This window comes from Oncorhynchus kisutch, linkage group LG25, assembly GCF_002021735.2.
Source record: "Oncorhynchus kisutch isolate 150728-3 linkage group LG25, Okis_V2, whole genome shotgun sequence".
In the NCBI taxonomy this organism is placed as follows: Eukaryota; Metazoa; Chordata; class Actinopteri; order Salmoniformes; family Salmonidae; genus Oncorhynchus; species Oncorhynchus kisutch.
In genome coordinates this window covers 43,288,254-43,302,257 of record NC_034198.2, presented here as the reverse complement: position 1 = coordinate 43,302,257, position 14,004 = coordinate 43,288,254, and positions in this window count along the sequence as shown.

Here is a 14,004-nt window from a genome sequence, read left to right as displayed (position 1 = left end):
GAGCAGGGTAAAATAATGACAGGCGGTCATAGACCAGGGTAATACAATGACAGTAGCGGGTAGACCATGGTAATATAATGACAGTAGAGGGGATACCAGGGTAATATAATGACAGTAGAGGTTAGACAAGGGTAATATAATGACAGTAGATGGCAGACCAGTGTAATATAATGACAGTAGATGGCAGACCAGGGTAATATAATGACAGTAGATGGCAGACCAGGGTAATATAATGACAGTAGATGGTAGACCATGGTAATATAATGACAGTAGATGGCAGACCAGGGTAATATCAGGGTAATATAATGACAGTAGATGGTTGACCAGGGTAATATAATGACAGTAGATGGCAGACCAGGGTAATATCAGGGTAATATAATGACAGTAGATGGAAGACCAGGGTAATATAATGACAGTAGATGGTAGACCAGGGTAATATAATGACAGTAGATGGCAGACCAGGGTAATATAATGACAGTAGATGGAAGACCAGGGCAATATAATGACAGTAGATGGTAGAAAAGGGTAATATAATGACAGTTGAGGGTTGACAAGGGTAATATCATGACAGTAGATGGAAGACCAGGGCAATATAATGACAGTAGATGGTAGAAAAGGGTAATATAATGACAGTTGAGGGTTGACAAGGGTAATATCATGACAGTAGATGGTAGACCAAGGTAAAATAATGACAGTAGATTGTAGAGCAGGGTAAAATAATGACAGTCGGTGATAGACCAGGGTAATATAATGACAGTAGATTGTAGATCAGGGTAAAATAATGACAGTAGATGGTAGAAAAGGGTAATATAATGACAGTTGAGGGTTGACCAGGGTAATACAATGACAGTAGAGGGTAGACCAGGGTAATATAATGACAGTAGAGGGGATACCAGGGTAATATAATGACAGTAGAGGTTAGACCAGGGTAATATCATGACAGTAGATGGTAGTCCAGGGTAAAATAATGAGAGTTGATTGAATACCAGGGTAATATAATGACAGTAGATGGAAGACCAGGGTAAAATAATGACAGTAGATGGTAGACCAGGGTAATATAATGACAGTAGATGGGAGACCAGGGTAATGTAATGACAGTAGATGGTAGACCAGGGTAATGTAATGACAGTAGATGGTAGACCAGGGTAATATAATGACAGTAGATGGTAGACCAGGGTAATATAATTACAGTATATGGTTGTCCAGGGTAATATAATGACAGTAGAGTGTAGACCAGGGTAATATAATGACAGTAGATGGTAGACCAAGGTGATATAATGACAGTAGAGGGGATACCAGGGTAATATAATGACAGTAGATGGTAGACCAGGGTAATATCATGACAGTAGATGGTAGACCAGGGCAATATAATGAAAGTAGATGGTAGACCAGGGTAATATATTGACAGTAGATTCTAGACCTAACCTCTCTTGAAAAAGCCAAACCTTGACCCAGAAAATATAAAAAACTATCGGCCTATATCGAATCTTCCATTCCTCTCAAAAAATTTTGAGAAGGCTGTTGCGCAGCAACTCACTGCCTTCCTGAAGACAAACAATGTATACGAAATGCTTCAGTCTGGTTTTAGACCCCATCATAGCACTGAGACGGCACTTGTGAAGGTGGTAAATGACATTTTAATGGCATCGGACCGAGGCTCTGCATCTGTCCTCGTACTCCTAGACCTTAGTGCTGCTTTTGATACCATCGATCACCACATTCTTTTGGGGGGATTGGAAACCCAAATTGGTCTACACGAACATGTTCTGGCCTGGTTTAGATCTTATCTGTCGGAAAGATATCAGTTTGTCTCTGTGAATGGTTTGTCCTCTGACAAATCAACTGTAAATTTCGGTGCTCCTCAAGGTTCCGTTTTAGGACCACTACTGTTTTCACTATATATTTTACCTCTTGGGGATGTTATTCGAAAACATAATGTAAACTTTCACTGCTATGCGGATGACACACAGCTGTACATTTCAATGAAACATGGTGAAGCCCCAAAATTGACCTCGCTAGAAGCATGTGTTTCAGACATAAGGAAGTGGATGGCTGCAAACTTTCTACTATTAAACTCGGACAAAACAGAGATGCTTGTTCTAGGTCCCAAGAAACAAAGAGATCTTCTGTTGAATCTGACAATTAATCTTAATGGTTGTACAGTCGTCTCAAATAAAACTGTGAAGGACCTCGGCGTTACTCTGGACCCTGATCTCTCTTTTGAAGAACATATCAAGACCATTTCGAGGACAGATTTTTTCCATCTACGTAACATTGCAAAAATCAGAAACTTTCTGTCCAAAAATGATGCAGAAAAATTTATCCATGCTTTTGTCACTTCTAGGTTAGACTACTGCAATGCTCTATTTTCCGGCTACCCGGATAAAGCACTAAATAAACTTCAGTTAGTGCTAAATACGGCTGCTAGAATCCTGACTAGAACCAAAGAATTTGATCATATTACTCCAGTGCTAGCCTCTCTACACTGGCTTCCTGTCAAAGCAAGGGCTGATTTCAAGGTTTTACTGCTAACCTACAAAGCATTACATGGGCTTGCTCCTACCTATCTCTCTGATTTGGTCCTGCCGTACATACCTACACGTACGCTACGGTCACAAGACGCAGGCCTCCTAATTGTCCCTAGAATTTCTAAGCAAACAGCTGGAGGCAGGGCTTTCTCCTATAGACCTCCATTTTTATGGAACGGTCTGCCTACCCATGTCAGAGACGCAAACTCGGTCTCAACCTTTAAGTCTTTAATGAAGACTCATCTCTTCAGTGGGTCATATGATTGAGTGTAGTCTGGCCCAGGAGTGGGAAGGTGAACGGAAAGGCTCTGGAGCAACGAACCGCCCTTGCTGTCTCTGCCTGGCCGGTTCCCCTCTTTCCACTGGGATTCTCTGCCTCTAACCCTATTACAGGGGCTGAGTAACTGGCTTGCTGGGGCTCTCTCATGCCGTCCCTGGAGGGGGTGCGTCACCTGAGTGGGTTGATTCACTGTTGTGGTCATCCTGTCTGGGTTGGCGCCCCTCCCCCTTGGGTTGTGCCGTGGCGGAGATCTTTGTGGGCTATACTTAGCCTTGTCTCAGGATGGTAAGTTGGTGGTTGAAGATATCCCTCTAGTGGTGTGGGGGCTGTGCTTTGGCAAAGTGGGTGGGGTTATATCCTTCCTGTTTGGCCCTGTCCGGGGGTGTCCTCGGATGGGGCCACAGTGTCTCCTGACCCCTCCTGTCTCAGCCTCCAGTATTTATGCTGCAGTAGTTTATGTGTCGGGGAGCTGGGGTCAGTTTGTTATATCTGGAGTACTTCTCCTGTCCTATTCGGTGTCCTGTGTGAATCTAAGTGTGCGTTCTCTAATTCTCTCCTTCTCTCTTTCTTTCTCTCTCTAGGAGGACCTGAGCCCTAGGACCATGCCCCAGGACTACCTGACATGATGACTCCTTGCTGTCCCCAGTCCACCTGGCCATGCTGCTGTTCCAGTTTCAACTGACCTGAGCCCTAGGACCATGCCCCAGGACTACCTGACATGATGACTCCTTGCTGTCCCCAGTCCACCTGGCCATGCTGCTGCTCCAGTTTCAACTTCCACCTGACTGTGCTGCTGCTCCAGTTTCAACTGTTCTGCCTTATTATTATTCGACCATACTGGTCATTTATGAACATTTGAACATCTTGGCCATGTTCTGTTATAATCTCCACCCGGCACAGCCGGAAGAGGACTGGCCACCCCACATAGCCTGGTTCCTCTCTAGGTTTCTTCCTAGGTTTTGGCCTTTCTAGGGAGTTTTTCCTAGCCACCGTGCTTCTACACCTGCATTGCTTGCTGTTTGGGGTTTTAGGCTGGGTTTCTGTACAGCACTTTGAGATATCAGCTGATGTACGAAGGGCTATATAAATAAATTTGATTTGATTTGATTTGATTAGACCAGGGTAATACAATGACAGTAGAGGGTAAAATAATGACAGTAGAGGGGAGACCAGGGTAATATTATGACAGTAGATGGTAGACCAGGGTAATATAATGACAGTAGATGGTAGACCAAGGTAATATAATGAAAGGAGATGGTAGACCAGGGTAATATAATGACAGTAGAGGGGATACCAGGGTAATATATTGACAGTAGATTCTAGACGAGGGTAATATAATGACAGTAGATGGTAGACCAGGGTAATATATTGACAGTAGATTCTAGACCAGGGTAATACAATGACAGTAGAGGGTAAAATAATGACAGTAGAGGGGAGACCAGGGTAATATAATGACAGTAGATGGTAGACCAGGGTAATATAATGACAGTAGATGGTAGACCAGGGTAATATATTGACAGTAGATTCTAGACCAGGGTAATACAATGACAGTAGAGGGTAAAATAATGACAGTAGAGGGGAGACCAGGGTAATATAGTGACTGTAGATGGTAGACCAGGGTAATACCAGGGTAATATAATGACAGTAGATGGTAGACCAGGGTAATGTAATGACAGTAGATGGTAGACCAGGGTAATACAATGACAGTAGAGGGTAAAATAATGACAGTAGAGTGTAGACCAGGGTAATATAATGACAGTAGATGGTAGTCCAGGGTAATAGAATGACAGTAGATGGTAGACCAGGGTAATATAATGGCAGTAGATGGTAGACCAGGGTAATAGAATGACAGTGGATGGCAGACCAGGGTAATATAATGACAGTAGATGGTAGACCAGGGTAATATAATGACAGTAGATGGTAGACCAAGGTAATATAATGAAAGGAGATGGTAGACCAGGGTAATATAATGACAGTAGATGGTAGACCAAGGTAATATAATGAAAGGAGATGGTAGACCAGGGTAAGATAATGACAGTAGAGGGGATACCAGGATAATATAATGACAGTAGATGGTAGACCAGGGTAATATCATGACAGTAGATGGTAGACCAGGGTATTATCATGACAGAAGATGGTAGACCAGGGTAATATATTGACAGTAGATTCTAGACGAGGGTAATATAATGACAGTAGATGGTAGACCAGGGTAATATAATGACAGTAGATGGTAGACCAAGGTAATATAATGAAAGGAGATGGTAGACCAGGGTAATATAATGACAGTAGATGGTAGACCAAGGTAATATAATGAAAGGAGATGGTAGACCAGGGTAAGATAATGACAGTAGAGGGGATACCAGGATAATATAATGACAGTAGATGGTAGACCAGGGTAATATCATGACAGTAGATGGTAGACCAGGGTATTATCATGACAGAAGATGGTAGACCAGGGTAATATATTGACAGTAGATTCTAGACGAGGGTAATATAATGACAGTAGATGGTAGACCAGGGTAATATATTGACAGTAGAGGGTAAAATAATGACAGTAGAGGGGAGACCAGGGTAATATAATGACAGTAGATGGTAGACCAGGGTAATATAATGACAGTGGAGGGGAGACCAGGGTAATATAATGACAGTAGATGGTAGACCAGGGTAATATAATGACAGTAGAGGGTAGACCAGGGTCATATAATGACAGTAGAGTGTAGACCAGGGTAATATAATGAGAGTCGAGAGGACACTAGGGCAATACAATGACAGTAGATGGTAGACCAGGGTAATATAATGACAGTAGATGGTAGACCAGGGTAATATATTGACAGTAGATTCTAGACCAGGGTAATACAATGACAGTAGAGGGTAAAATAATGACAGTAGAGGGGAGACCAGGGTAATATAATGACAGTAGATGGTAGACCAGGGTAATATAATGACAGTAGATGGTAGACCAGGGTAATATATTGACAGTAGATTCTAGACCAGGGTAATACAATGACAGTAGAGGGTAAAATAATGACAGTAGAGGGGAGACCAGGGTAATATAGTGACTGTAGATGGTAGACCAGGGTAATACCAGGGTAATATAATGACAGTAGATGGTAGACCAGGGTAATGTAATGACAGTAGATGGTAGACCAGCATAATGTAATGACAGTAGATGGTAGACCAGGGTAATATAATGACAGTAGATTGTAGATGAGGGTAAAATAATGACAGTAGATGGTAGACCAAGGTAATATATTGACAGTAGATGGTAGACCAAGGTAATATAATGAAAGGAGATGGTAGACCAGGGTAATATAATGACAGTAGACGGTAGACCAAGGTAATATAATGAAAGGAGATGGTAGACCAGGGTAAGATAGTGACAGTAGAGGGGATACCAGGATAATATAATGACAGTAGATGGTAGACCAGGGTAATATCATGACAGTAGATGGTAGACCAGGGTAATATCATGACAGAAGATGGTAGACCAGGGTAATATATTGCCAGTAGATTCTAGACGAGGGTAATATAATGACAGTAGATGGTAGACCAGGGTAATATATTGACAGTAGATTCTAGACCAGGGTAATACAATGACAGTAGAGGGTAAAATAATGACAGTAGAGGGGAGACCAGGGTAATATAATGACAGTAGATGGTAGACCAGGGTAATATAATGACAGTAGATGGTAGACCAGGGTAATATATTGACAGTAGATTCTAGACCAGGGTAATGCAATGACAGTAGAGGGTAAAATAATGACAGTAGAGGGGAGACCAGGGTAATATAGTGACTGTAGATGGTAGACCAGGGTAATACCAGGGTAATATAATGACAGTAGATGGTAGACCAGGGTAATGTAATGACAGTAGATGGTAGACCAGCATAATGTAATGACAGTAGATGGTAGACCAGGGTAATATAATGACAGTAGATTGTAGATCAGGGTAAAATAATGACAGTAGATGGTAGACCAAGGTAATATAATGACAGTAGATGGTAGACCAAGGTAATATAATGAAAGGAGATGGTAGACCAGGGTAAGATATTGACAGTAGAGGGGATACCAGGATAATATAATGACAGTAGATGGTAGACCAGGGTAATATCATGACAGTAGATGGTAGACCAGGGTAATATCATGACAAAAGATGGTAGACCAGGGTAATATATTGACAGTAGATTCTAGACGAGGGTACTATAATGACAGTAGATGGTAGACCAGGGTAATATATTGACAGTAGATTCTAGACCAGGGTAATACAATGACAGTAGAGGGTAAAATAATGACAGTAGAGGGGAGATCAGGGTAATATAATGACAGTAGATGGTAGACCAGGGTAATATAATGAGAGTCGAGAGGACACTAGGGCAATATAATGACAGTAGATGGTAGACCAGGGTAATATAATGACAGTAGATGGTAGACCAGGGTAATAGAATGACAGTAGATGGTAGACCAGGGTAATATAATGACAGTAGATTGTAGATCAGGGTAAAATAATGACAGTAGATGGTAGACCAGGGTAATATAACAACAGTAGATGGTAGACCAAGGTAATATAATGAAAGGAGATGGTAGACCAGGGTAATATAATGACAGTAGATGGTAGACCAAGGTAATATAATGAAAGGAGATGGTAGACCAGGGTAATATAATGACAGTAGAGGGGATACCAGGGTAATATAATGACAGTAGATGGTAGACCAGGGTAATATAATCACAGTAGATGGTAGACCAGGGTAATATATTGACAGTAGATTCTAGACCAGGGTAATACAATGACAGTAGAGGGTAAAATAATGACAGTAGAGTGTAGACCAGGGTAATATAATGACAGTAGATGGTAGTCCAGGGTAATAGAATGACAGTAGATGGTAGACCAGGGTAATATAATGGCAGTAGATGGTAGACCAGGGTAATAGAATGACAGTGGATGGCAGACCAGGGTAATATAATGACAGTAGATGGTAGACCAGGGTAATATAATGACAGTAGATGGTAGACCAAGGTAATATAATGAAAGGAGATGGTAGACCAGGGTAATATAATGACAGTAGATGGTAGACCAAGGTAATATAATGAAAGGAGATGGTAGACCAGGGTAAGATAATGACAGTAGAGGGGATACCAGGATAATATAATGACAGTAGATGGTAGACCAGGGTAATATCATGACAGTAGATGGTAGACCAGGGTATTATAGACCAGGGTATTATCATGACAGAAGATGGTAGACCAGGGTAATATATTGACAGTAGATTCTAGACGAGGGTAATATAATGACAGTAGATGGTAGACCAGGGTCATATAATGACAGTAGAGTGTAGACCAGGGTAATATAATGAGAGTCGAGAGGACACTAGGGCAATATAATGACAGTAGATGGTAAACCAGGGTAATATAATGACAGTAGATGGTAGACCAGGGTAATAGAATGACAGTAGATGGTAGACCAGGGTAATAGAATGACAGTAGATTGTAGATCAGGGTAAAATAATGACAGTAGATGGTAGACCGGGGTAATATAACAACAGTAGATGGTAGACCAAGGTAATATAATGAAAGGAGATGGTAGACCAGGGTAATATCATGACAGAAGATGGTAGACCAGGGTAATATATTGACAGTAGATTCTAGATGAGGGTAATATAATGACAGTAGATGGTAGACCAGGGTAATATATTGACAGTAGATTCTAGACCAGGGTAATACAATGACAGTAGAGGTTAAAATAATGACAGTAGAGTGGAGACCAGGGTAATATAATGACAGTAGATGGTAGACCAGGGTAATATAATGACAGTAGAGGGGAGACCAGGGTAATATAATGACAGTAGATCAAATCAAATCAAATTTATTTATATAGCCCTTCGTACATCAGCTGATATCTCAAAGTGCTGTACAGAAACCCAGCCTAAAACCCCAAACAGCAAGCAATGCAGGTGTAGAAGCACGGTGGCTAGGAAAAACTCCCTAGAAAGGCCAAAACCTAGGAAGAAACCTAGAGAGGAACCAGGCTATGTGTGTTGGCCAGTCCTCTTCTGGCTGTGCCGGGTGGAGATTATAACAGAACATGGCCAAGATGTTCAAATGTTCATAAATGACCAGCATGGTCGAATAATAATAAGGCAGAACAGTTGAAACTGGAAAAGCAGCATGGCCAGGTGGACTGGGGACAGCAAGGAGTCATCATGTCAGGTAGTCCTGGGGCATGGTCCTAGGGCTCAGGTCCTCCGAGAGAGAGAAAGAAAGAGAGAAGGAGAGAATTAGAGAACGCAGACTTAGATTCACACAGGACACCGAATAGGACAGGAGAAGTACTCCAGATATAACAAACATGGTCTTGCTCACATTGAGGGAGAGGTTGTTGTCCTGGTACCACACTGCCAGTTCTCTGACCTCCTCCGTACAGGCTGTCTTCTTATTGCTGGTGATCAGGCCTACCACTGTTGTGTCGTCAGAAAACTTAAACATGGTGTTGGAGTCGTGTTTGGCCACGCAGTCGAGGGTGAACAGGGAGTACTGCCCCCTTTGGCAGTTCTATCTTGACGGAAAATGTTATAGTTGGGTATGGAAATCTCCGAATTTTTGTTGGCCTTCCTAAGCCAGGATTCAGACACGGCAAGGACATCAGGGTTGGCAGAGTGTGCTAAAGCAGTGAGTAAAACAAACTTAGGGAGGAGGCTTCTGATGTTGACATGCATGAAACCAAGGCTTTTTCGATCACAGAAGTCAACAAATGAGGTTGCCTGGGGACATGCAGGGCCTGGGTTTACCTCCACATCACCCGCGGAACAGAGGAGGAGTAGTATGAGGGTGCGGCTAAAGGCTATCAAAACTGGTCGCCTAGAGCGTTGGGGACAGAGAATAAAAGGAGCAGATTTCTGGGCATGGTAGAATATATTCAGGGCATAATGCGCAGACAGGGTTATGGTGGGGTGCGGGTACAGCGGAGGTAAGCCCAGGCACTGGGTGATGATGAGAGGTTGTATCACTGGACATGCTGGTTGTAATGGGTGAGGTCACCGCATGTGTGGGAGGTGGGACAAAGGAGGTATCAGAGGTATGAAGAGTGGAACTAGGGGCTCCATTGTAAACAAACAATGATAACTAACCTGAACAACAGTATACAAGGCATATTGATATTTGAGAGAGACATACAGCGAGGCATACAGTAATCACAGGTGTTGATTGGGAGAGCTAGCTAAAAACAACAGGTGAGACAACAGCTAATCAGCTAACACAACAACAGCAGGTAAAATGGCGATGACTAGGCAGAGAGGGTCGGATTAACTACACACAGAGTTCGTGGCTGGGTCCGACAGATAAAAAATAAATAAATAGAATGGAGTACCGTGATTAATGGACAGTCCAGCAGGCATCAGCTATGTAGCCAAGTGATCATAGTGTCCAGAGGGCAGCAGTAGATGGAACAGGGGAGCCGCCACTACGCTAGCACTCGGGTGACACAGCGTTTAAAGTTAGTAGCCCTCCGACGGAGGCCGGTTGAAGGCACAGCGGATGGAGTATTTGTCGGTAGACCAGTCGTGGTGGTGCGGCGGGGCGCCGTGTCGACAGAGAATCCAAACCAGATGGCGAAAGAGGTATTGTAGAATTTAGTTTGCTAGTCGGTAGATGCGCCTGGCTCACGGCTAACTGGTGCTAGCTTCGTGGCAGTGGCATTAGCCACTATAGCCAATCGGTAGCAGCGGTGAACCGGTGCCAAGGTCCAGAGTTTACAGCAAGGATCCGGTGGAGTATTGGGCTCTAGCCGTGAGTGAGTGGGGTTCAGGTGAGCAGCTGAGTAGGCCAGGAGCTAATTAGCTGGTTAGCTTCTGGAGGTTCTTGAATGTGTTCTAAAGTTACATTTTGTTTTAGGTAAAATCAAATTAAAAATCAAAAAGAGATTGAAAATAAAGTTGAAATATATATACAAAAAATATGAAAAATACAAAAGTACACGAGACACAAACAAAACACGGCTTCACTGCTACGCCATCTTGGATCATGGTTGGCTGTTGGCCAGTCTGGTTGGCTGTTGGGATGAAAATGGACAAATCCAGCTTCTTTGCAATCTGTAATCAGGACAACATGCTTTCCCTCCCTACAGTATACTGACAGTGTTGATATACTGCTGCAGCCTGTGAGTAATTCCACTGGCAGGCCTGAAACAAGACACACAGAGGCCTGAGCATGGCAGGCTGGCAGACACAGGGCTTCAGTCTAGCCAATCAGAGTTAAGACAGACACGTGGCTTTCAGTCGAGCCAATCAGAGTCATGACAGACACAGGGTTTCAGTCTAGCCAATCAGAGTTAAGACAGACAGATGGCTTTCAGTCGAGCCAATCAGAGTCATGACAGACACAGGGCTTTCAGTCTATCAGAGCCATGGCAGACACAGGGCTTCAGTCTAGCCAATCAGAGTTAAGACAGACACAGGGCTTTCAGTCGAGCCAATCAGAGTCAAGACAGACACGTGGCTTTCAGTCTAGCCAATCAGAGTCATGACAGACACAGGGCTTTCTGACTAGCCAATCAGTCATGACAGACACAGGGCTTTCAGTCTATCAGAGCCATGGCAGACACAGGGCTTTCAGTCTAGCCAATCAGAGTCATGACAGACACAGGGCTTTCAGTCTAGCCAATCAGAGCCATGACAGACACAGGGCTTTCATTCTAGCCATTCAGAGCCATGACAGACACAGGGCTTTCATTCTAGCCAATCAGAGCCATGACAGACACAGGGCTTTCAGTCTAGCCAATCAGAGCCATGACAGACACAGGGCTTTCATTCTAGCCATGGTGGATACAAACAGACAGAACCACATGGGACCATGAAACGCCAGGACTAGGCCACTCCCCATCCTGTATTTTTATCCAATGATTTTACAGCATTGGAATCCTTTCGTAGGACAACCACTCCAAAGTCACTATCCTGTCTGTAGTTTCTCCAGCGGTTTCACAGCCTCGCTCCTCCACTGGTTGTCAGCATGGTGACAGAACCTCTCGCCTTGACGACCATAAAGACGGGAATAAAAACAACACCATGGTTACCATGATGACTATATTGCTCATAGGCTGCCATCCTGAGCTGCACAGTGTCCCACCTGGCACCCTACTCCTATGGGCCCTGGTCTAAAGTAGTGCACTATAAAGGGAACAGGGAGCCATTTGGGAGAAGACCCTGGGCTGGCCTCGCTGTGGAATGCCAGCCTGTTTTACAGTGAATATTAGTGGTCACTGTAAAGTGAAGTTCTCTGGGAGTTTTCTTGGAGTCAGTTACATTACCTAGTTAGTTTGGTATCCGGGGCCTCACACATACATACATACATACACGAATACACACATACATACATACATACGCACAAGCGCGCACGCACACATACATGCAGACACACAAAGTCTTGTATCAAAATCCTATTTTCCCTAATCCCAACCCTAACCCTAATCCCAACCCATTTTTTTTCCTACTGTGTTATTGACTGTATGTTTGTTTATGTGTAACTCTGTGTTGTTTGTGTCGCACTGCTTTGCTTTATCTTGGCCAGGTCACAGTTGTAAATGAGAACTTGTTCTCAACTGGCCTCCCTGGTTAAATAAAGGTGAAATAAAAAAATAACCTTAAATCTAATCCTAGATCCAAACCTAATTCTTACCTTAACCCTAAACCCTGTAAAAATAGCATTTAACCTTGTGGGGACTAACAAAATGTACCCAGTTGGTATGACTGATTGGCTGGCTGACTGGCTGGTTGGCTGGCTGGCTGACTGGTTGGCTGGCTGACTGGTTGGCTGGCTGGCAGACTGGTTGACTGGCTGACTGACGGATTGGCTGGCTGGCTGACTGGCTGGCTGGCTGGCTGGTTGGTTGGCTGACTGGTTGGCTGTCTCAAGACTCAATCAAGGACACTCTTACTGACAGTTGTGGCTGCTTTGCGTGATGTATTGTCGTCTCTACCTTCTTGCCCTTTGTGCTGTTGTCTCTACCTTCTTGCCCTTTGTGCTGTTGTCTGTGCCCAATCATGTTTGTACCATGTTTTGTGCTGCTACCATGTTGTGTTGCTACCATGTTGTTGTCATGTTGCATTGCTACCATGTTGTTGTCATGTTGCACTGCTACCATGTTGTTGTCATGTTGCGTTGCTACCATGTTGTTGTCATGTTGCGTTGCTACCATGTTGTTGTCATGTTGCGTTGCTACCATGTTGTTGTCATGTTGCATTGCTACCATGTTGTTGTCATGTTGCACTGCTACCATGTTGTTGTCATGTTGCATTGCTACCATGTTGTTGTCATATTGTGTTGCTGCCATGTTGTTGTCATGTTGCACTGCTACCATGTTGTTGTCATGTTGCATTGCTACCATGTTGTTGTCATGTTGCGTTGCTACCATGTTGTTGTCATGTTGCACTGCTACCATGTTGTTGTCATGTTGCGTTGCTACCATGTTGTTGTCATGTTGCACTGCTACCATGTTGTTGTCATGTTGCATTGCTACCATGTTGTTGTCATGTTGCATTGCTACCATGTTGTTGTCATGTTGCACTGCTACCATGTTGTTGTCATGTTGCATTGCTACCATGTTGTTGTCATATTGTGTTGCTGCCTTGCTATGTTCGTGTAGTGTTGTGTTGCTGCCTTGCTATGTTATTTTCTCAGGTCTCTCTTCGTGTTGTGTTGTCTCATTGGGTGGGTTCACATATACTAGCTAAACTAGCTAGCTAAACAATGAACCCACATGTTTGTTCTACATTTATATAGGTTTTATTTGTAATCCTAGCCCCCGTCCCCATTGAGGCCTTTTGCCTTTGGCAGGACGTCTTTGTAAATAAAGCATTTGTTCTTAACTGACTTGTCTAGTTAAATAAAGGATAAATAAACAAAACAAAAATAATTCTACGTGTAGATTCATGTTAGTAACATGGTGGTTTATGGTTCATTGTTTAGCTAGCTAGTTTAGCTAGTTTATGGTTCATTGTTTAGCTAGCTAGTTTAGCTAGTTTATGGTTCATTGTTTAGCTAGCTAGTTTAGCTAGTTTATGGTTCATTGTTTAGCTAGCTAGTTTAGCTAGTTTATGGTTCATTGTTTAGCTAGCTAGTTTAGCTAGTTTATGGTTCATTGTTTAGCTAGCTAGTTTAGCTAGTTTATGGTTCATTGTTTAGCTAGACTCTGTATTCAAGTAATCATAAT